Below are 7,352 nucleotides of genomic sequence, written 5' to 3'. Positions count from 1 at the left end.
TTCGGGCATAAGCCCTTCTTCAGGAATGAGGCAAGTGTGTCCAGCAGGCTAAGATAAAAGGTATCTTGCCTGCTGTTCACACTTTCCTCATTCCTGAAGAAGGGCTTATGCCAGAAACGTCGATTCTCCTGTTCCTTGGATGCTGCCTGACCTGCTGCGCTTTTCCAGCAACACATTTTCAGCTCTGATCTCCAGCATCTGCAGCCCTCACTTTTTCCTCTAATACAAAAGTAATCTGATAGTGTAGCAACATGAGTCAAGGCAGGTGGTGGCAATGTGTGAAATCAATGTCTATGTGAAAATTGGGTAAAAAATAATAGGAAGAGGATGTTTCAAGACGTACTCAAAAGAGAAGTTTCTGTCAGAAATCTTTGGCAGAGGGAACTAATATAGCAGGAAACGTTAATCTAATCTCTTCTCTTGGGCCAATACTTGCCATTCACTTCACACTCATCCAAATACTCTTAACATCCCCATTCCATTTACAGTTCCTAACTGGACATGACTTTCCAATTCTTCTTCTTTCTCGTCACAAGTTATCTATTTGAGGCCTGTTTCCTGTCACCAAATTGTAAAACCTACAATGTAATTAGTGTAAAGTGCTTCAGGAGGTGCTGAGGTTTTAAAAAGAGCAGCAACACACACTATTTCCAGAAAGCAATCTTTCCATACATGGGGATTATCAAACTTAAGGGCAATAAATACACAGTGGTCGCTAATAAATCAAATAAAGAATTTGGAGTATTTGTTTATCCAGATAGGGTTTAAATTGGATCTTTTTAACATGGAGTAGTTGGACAAATGGGGTTTGGTTAGTTCAGTTGGCTAGACGGTTGGTTTGCAGTACAGACTGACACAAACAGTGAGAGTTCAATTCATACACCAACTGAGGTTATTATGAAGGACTCTGCTCAACTTCTCCCCTCACCTGAGGCATGGTAATCCTCAGGTTAAACTGCTACCTGACATCTCTTGTGAGAGAGCAGCCCTTTGGTCTGGAAAGACTATGGTTGACAACCACCTGATGAAGGAGCAGTGCTCTGAAAGTTAATGGTTAGATTCCCTACTGTGTGGAAACAGGCCCTTCAGTCCAACCAGTCCACATCGACCCATTTCCCTCTGACTAATGCACCTAACACCATGGGCAATTTAGCATGGCCAATTCGCCTGCCCTGCATATCTTTGGACTGTGGGAGGAAACCGGAGCACCTGGAGGAAACCCACGCAAACACGGGAGAATGTGCAAACTCCACACAGTCACCCAAGGTTGGAATCGAACCTGGGACTCTGGTGCTGTGAGGCAGCACCTGCCCTGCATATCTTTGGACTGTGGGAGGAAACCGGAGCACCTGGAGGAAACCCACGCAAACACGGGAGAATGTGCAAACTCCACACAGACAGTCACCCAAGGTTGGAATCGAATCTGGGACTCTGGTGCTGTGAGGCAGCAGTGCTAACCACTGAGCCACCGTGCTGCCTTCACCTGTTAGACTATAATCTGGTGTTGTGTGATTTTTAACTTCACATGAAAAGGTACCTTTGACAGAGTGTTTTCTAATTTCTTTAAGAGCACAATGTTAGGTGGGCATTTAGCTCTACAGCAGTTGCTCTCCCTCTAATTTTCAAAATACCAGGTTTTTATACTACTCCATGACACATTAAATTCTTACAATTTGATTGGTTTTCAGGTGTCAAATCAATAAAATTCAAATTCCGTTGGCTTCTGGTATCCTAGGCACAATTTAAAGTAATTGGTTAAATTCAAATTGTTGTCAAAACAACAACCAAAACTCAGGTATCCATTTAACAACCAATTGTTACATTTGGAACAGCCCAACCTTTAGCTGGCAGCTGTAGCTGTATTTTAAATTCAGAAAAGCACTTTCTATCTTAAAGTAACCATACATGCTTTCGACTTCGTAACAATATAAAAGTCAATGTAAAACCCTTCATTTTCAGTTTAGTGAGCGGAAACTGATTTTTAATTTTATAAAAACCAGTGTATTTTCTGTTTGCCTATTATTTCCTCTGGACCCATTCAAAGAATCATAAATCTATACATAGATTCAAAGACTCATAGAACAATTACAACACAGAAGCAACCATTCACCGTGTCCATTCTGGTTCTTTGCAACAGCAAATCACCCAATCCCAGTTCTCCTTATGACCTCTTTTCACTATTGCAAGCATTTTCTTGTCACATAATTATTTAATTTTCTTTTGTGGGCCTTAATTGAATCTCACTCTACTACACTGTCAGGCAAGTGCTTTCCAGACCCCAAACACGTGCTGCACAAGAATATTTTTCTTAATGTCACGTTTTCTCCTTTTGCCAGTTATGTTTAACCATTCTTGTTTCCTTCTTGATTCTTCCAACAATAGGAATATTTTCTATCTAATCTGTCCAGCCGCATGCATGATTTTGAGCTCCACTTAATAATCTCTTCTCTAAGCAAAACATCTCCAGTGTCCCCAAACTGAACTGAAGTAACCTAAGGTCCTCGTCTAGGGAACCACGCTCATGAATCTTTCGGTACCCTCTCTAGTGTCTTCACAACATTGTCATGGGATGTGATACTCCAGCTGAGACTGAACCAAATGTTTTCTACAAGTTTATTACTTTTGTACCCCTAGGTATTAAGCCTAGAAATCCATATGCTTTATGGATTGCTTTCTCAACATGCACTGATGATTGATGCTCAAATATCCCTAGGTCACACTACTCCTGTACCGTCTTTAGAAAGAACCTCAATGTTACATTGCCTCTCCTTATTTTTCCAAGAAAATAAATTACTTCACACTTCAGACCCATAGTAATGTAGCTGCCTTTGAACTGCCCCTGAAATGGCCTAGAAAGGTACTTGTTTGTACCATACCACTAGTAAAATAAGAATGAAACAGAATGAGCCACTCAAAGGGAAAGGGTTGAGATACTAGATGAGCTAAAACTAATAAAGAAGCATTAAAAATACCTGACTAAAAGTTGGTCAGCTCACCATGATTAGATACATTCAAGGAAATTGAGAAGAAAAGGAAATCACTGAGACTTTGGCCATAATTTTCTACTTTTCTTTAAATACAGTATGATAAGAGACTAGAGTGTTGTAAATATTACACCCTTGATCAAGAAAGGTGTAAAGATAAACTCAGTAACTACAGCCCAGTCAGTTTAATCTCATTGATGGGAAAGCTTTTAGAAACAAAATCTGGTACAAAATTAACTGTCACTTGGACAACAATAAATTCACTAAGGAAAGCCAGCATGAAGTAGTTAAAGACAAATATCAAACTAATCTGAATGGATTTTTTGATTAATCTGGTTGATTAGAATAACTGGTCAGGTATGATGCACATGGACTCCCTAAATAGATTTTGTATTTCACAAAATAGGCTTGTGTGCAAAATACAGTACATGGAATAAAAGGGACAAGAAGTTAGCTGAGTGACAGTAAATGGTTCTTTCTCAGATTTAAGAAACATGTATGTAGACTTTACCAGGAGTTGGTAATAGGATGCCACTTTTGATATATACTGTAGACCTGGATTTTGATGTATAGAGCACAATATCAACATTTCCAGATGACAGACTAGCAATATTCCCTGTAATTTTGTTGCTGCGTAGACCTCCAAGGTCCAAGTGCAGCGAATGACGAACTGACGAACTGACACAAGTTCAGAAGCAACAGTTAAATCTTTTGTCTTTTGAAGAAAAATTATCAGTAATAGGGACAGAGACAATGCTAAGTAAGCAGCAGTTCCCCAGTACCATGATTGATGACGTGAAAATGTCCCATTCAACAGGACACATCCAAAGAGGCTGAATGAAGATGTTCAATATACTCAATAAGTTGAAGAGCTTAAACACCCTATATCAGCAGATTGATAGTAAAGATTTTCTTGAAGAAAATGGAGTTAAGCTGCATGTGATGCTATGCAAGAGTCAAGAGTGTCATGCTGGAAAAGCACAGCAGGTCAGGCAGCATCCAAGGAACAGAAGAATTGATGTTTCGGGCAAAAGCCCTTCATCAGGAATCTGTGATGCTATGCAAGTCAGACCAGTGTCCACAGATTCAGCATGGTCACAAATAAGGCATTGCCTGGTCAGCATATTGAGAATATTAAAAAGGGGAAAGGATTTGTTTCTACAGCGAAGCCACCTTACATAAAGAACATTCATGATCATAACAGTCCTCCAGATAATATTATTGGGACAACTACCTGAGTTCCTCAGCGAGGGTAATGCAGGAGGTTAAGAGGAAAGAAAATCAACCAATTATTGGCTTTAACAAGTACCTCATTCCCGACAAAGGATGTCAGAGAGATAAGAGACCCTCCAGTGATCAGAATCAAGGAAAACAGTCCTCAAGCCAAAGACCTAACGATCTTTCAAGTCTGAAGAGACTCAGTTCTGTGAGAATTGTGAACATACCAGACCAACTGAATTTATGATGTCAGAGTCTTGGAGCTACATGGGTTTGTGATAAATACAAAATTAGTTATGTACCTTGTGAGGAGTGGATTTGGGGGGAGCGTTTTAGTGAATACACTCCCTTTTTAACCTCACTTGGTTAGCCACAATACCGATTTTTAATTTATGTTAGCAGGCAGTTATATCTCATTTCAATTAAAATGTAGTACTTCTCAAATTTAAGGAACCAATCACAAGAGTTCTGAAGTGTAAAAAAGAAATTTTATTATCGATTGGTGTTAAGAAAAATAATAAAACTTGACATCGAACACATACACACAAATAGCAGTCTCATCATGGGCGGCACGGTGGCCCAGTGGTTAGCACTGCTGCCTCACAATGCTAGAGACCCAGGTTCAATTCCCACCTCAGGCGACTGACTATGTGGAGTTTGCACATTCTCCCCGTGTCTGCGTGGGTTTCCTCCAGGTGCTCCAGTTTCCTCCCACAGTCCAAAAATGTGCAGGTCAGGTGAATTGGCCATACTAAAATTGCCCGTAGTGTTAGGTTAGGGGTATGGGTGGGTTGCGCTTCGGCGGGTCGGTGTGGACTTGTTGGGCCGAAGGGCCTGTTTCCACACTGTAATGTAATCTAAAATAATCTAAAAGTAATGATAGAGTATCTAGAACAATGGAAAGATATCGCACATGTAGTTTAATAATTCTTAGCATCTGAGTTGTTATAATTGAACCTGTGACCATGTCTGTTTAGTTTATGTCTTGTATCCTCAGCAGTGGTAAAATTTGAAGATATTTTCAGTTATTGGCAAAAGGGTGTTTCTCCAGTTTGTTTAACATTGGTGCTAGCTTTCAAGGTGGAAACAGAAGGAAAGAAAGGATCTTCCAATCTTTGCTGTTACCAATCTTTCTCTCTGTCTCTCTCTGCTGCTCTGCCAAGCAGCTACTAAAATATATTTCATTTATGAATTCCCAATCTGACTTAAATGTCTTCCAAGTTGGATGGTTGTGGGCAACCATTTCATTTCCAATACATGTAACTGACAATAAAAATGGTAGTTAAAATATATGTAATTTTTTTCATTTCAGACTCAGTTGACTTAGATGATTTTATATATTCCACACTGGTTTTCTCAACTTGCTTCAATCTATGGCAGCCAATTCATTTCCATGTTCCTTCATTTTCAAAACCAGTTCAATTCATAAAGGTCTCAGGTATTAAAATCAAATGATAGAATTTGACATTAGAGGGTTAATATTTTTCACAGTTGAGACAACGTGACTATATGAATGTCAATGATGAGAATTGTATGAGGGAATTGTTCTGAAAAAGGTTAATATTGGAGACTGCATTAGGCTTCACCCAATCTGATCGCGCCATACAGTTTTGGGTGGAGAATTGAGGAGTCTACCATGAGATTTCAGTAGGGTTAGACATGTCAATCCAGTTTTTCTTTTCGCTAATTTTGTTGAAATAGCAAATGTAACTTGTACTTATTGATGTCACAGAATGAAATACATCTTGGTGTTAAGATAAGTTTCTTGTTAAGACTCCTTAGTGTTTAATTCATTCCTGCTGTAAACCAAACAGATCCTTAGACCCAGAATAAAAGTACAACAGTAGACCAGAGGGCACCACTGGAGTAGGATACATAATCACCCTGGATAACCTTACTTTGATTTGATTTTGGTAAGTTTCCATTCTTTTGTACATTGACTGCTTTTTGTTTTTATTACTATGCACCACCAGGATCTTTTGTTTGAAAGAGTAGAAAGGACAACTGTTGGTAGCACTCTATTCCGACTATCAGCTGGTTGTGGTTGGATCCAGAGAACATACACCAGGCTTCACATTCTTGTACAAAAAAAGAATAAGAACGCCTGGACACAACAGAACTTGCATACTGCCTGCCCAAAAATCCCAACATGTGCCCAACTCCACTTCAATAGTCAGGCCTCAATAACACTGTCAGCCAACTGCCTGTGACAACAGTCACCCACCAGCCTTGACCTGACAAACTGTGGATCATTAGGCCAGACTTAATAACATGACTGTTGTATTACTATTCCCTATTTTGTCTTACAATACTCAACCATAGCTAGATTTTAGTATCCCAAATTTATGTCTAATCTTTATTATTGTATACTTTTTATGATACTAACAAAATAAAATTTATGGTGCAATTGGAAGGATTTCTGTTGAAGTAAATGTAACTTCTAATCTGTTCATTCAAAGCCCTGGACTCTACCATCGCCATCGAACCTAACTATTATGGACTTGGCCAGACCACTCAAAACATTCTTAAGCAGACAGCCCTGACCATAACTTTGCAATTTGTTTCGGTAAGTGTACGGTAAAATTTACCCGGTGTAAGTTAGTGAGGATGACTATCAGGTTTTAAAATAGACAAAAATTTATTTACAAAATTACACAATGAAACGATAGCCACATTGAAAGGTTTTGTGTAATCAGGTGTGGTTAATACTGGGGCAGTAGTTAACACAGTGTTTAGGCTGTCAAATGCCTTTTGACAGTCCGCTGTCCACTGAAACTTCTTGCCCTTTTTTAACATTCAATGAGTGGAGTAGTCACACTATTAAAGTTTGGCACAAACTTCAGTAAAATCCAGTCAATCCCAAGAACTGTAGTACTGCTTTTGTCATTGATGCTTTGGGAAATTGCCCAATTACTTTCGCTTTTGCATCCCTTGGGGCCATTTGTCCATGTCAATAACATGATCCAGGAAGGTTACTTGGGCTTTGGCAAATTCACTTTTAGCTAGTTTTACCACCAAGCCTGCCTTCCAAAGTCATTCGAACAAGTCCGATAAATGCTGTAAATGTTCCTTCCATGACTGACTAAAAATCACCAGGTCGTCAATGTAAATAACACAATTGGGTAATCTGGCAATGACCTTATTAGTCAG

General features: G+C 39.2%; 1 long non-coding RNA gene across 1 annotated transcript in view; it reads left to right on the top strand.

Annotated features, from left to right (window-relative positions):
- The window catches only part of LOC122549165, a 14,608-nt gene extending 7,842 nt beyond the window's left edge, over positions 1-6,766 (top strand). The window contains exons 2-3 of the long non-coding RNA XR_006311440.1: positions 6,017-6,115; positions 6,662-6,766. This is a non-coding gene — a long non-coding RNA (uncharacterized LOC122549165). The remainder of the gene's footprint in view (positions 1-6,016; positions 6,116-6,661) is intronic.
- Positions 6,767-7,352: the final 586 nt, after the last annotated feature.

This window comes from Chiloscyllium plagiosum, chromosome 4, assembly GCF_004010195.1.
Source record: "Chiloscyllium plagiosum isolate BGI_BamShark_2017 chromosome 4, ASM401019v2, whole genome shotgun sequence".
NCBI lineage: Eukaryota > Metazoa > Chordata > Chondrichthyes > Orectolobiformes > Hemiscylliidae > Chiloscyllium > Chiloscyllium plagiosum.
This window is presented reverse-complemented; position numbering and strand designations above follow the sequence as displayed.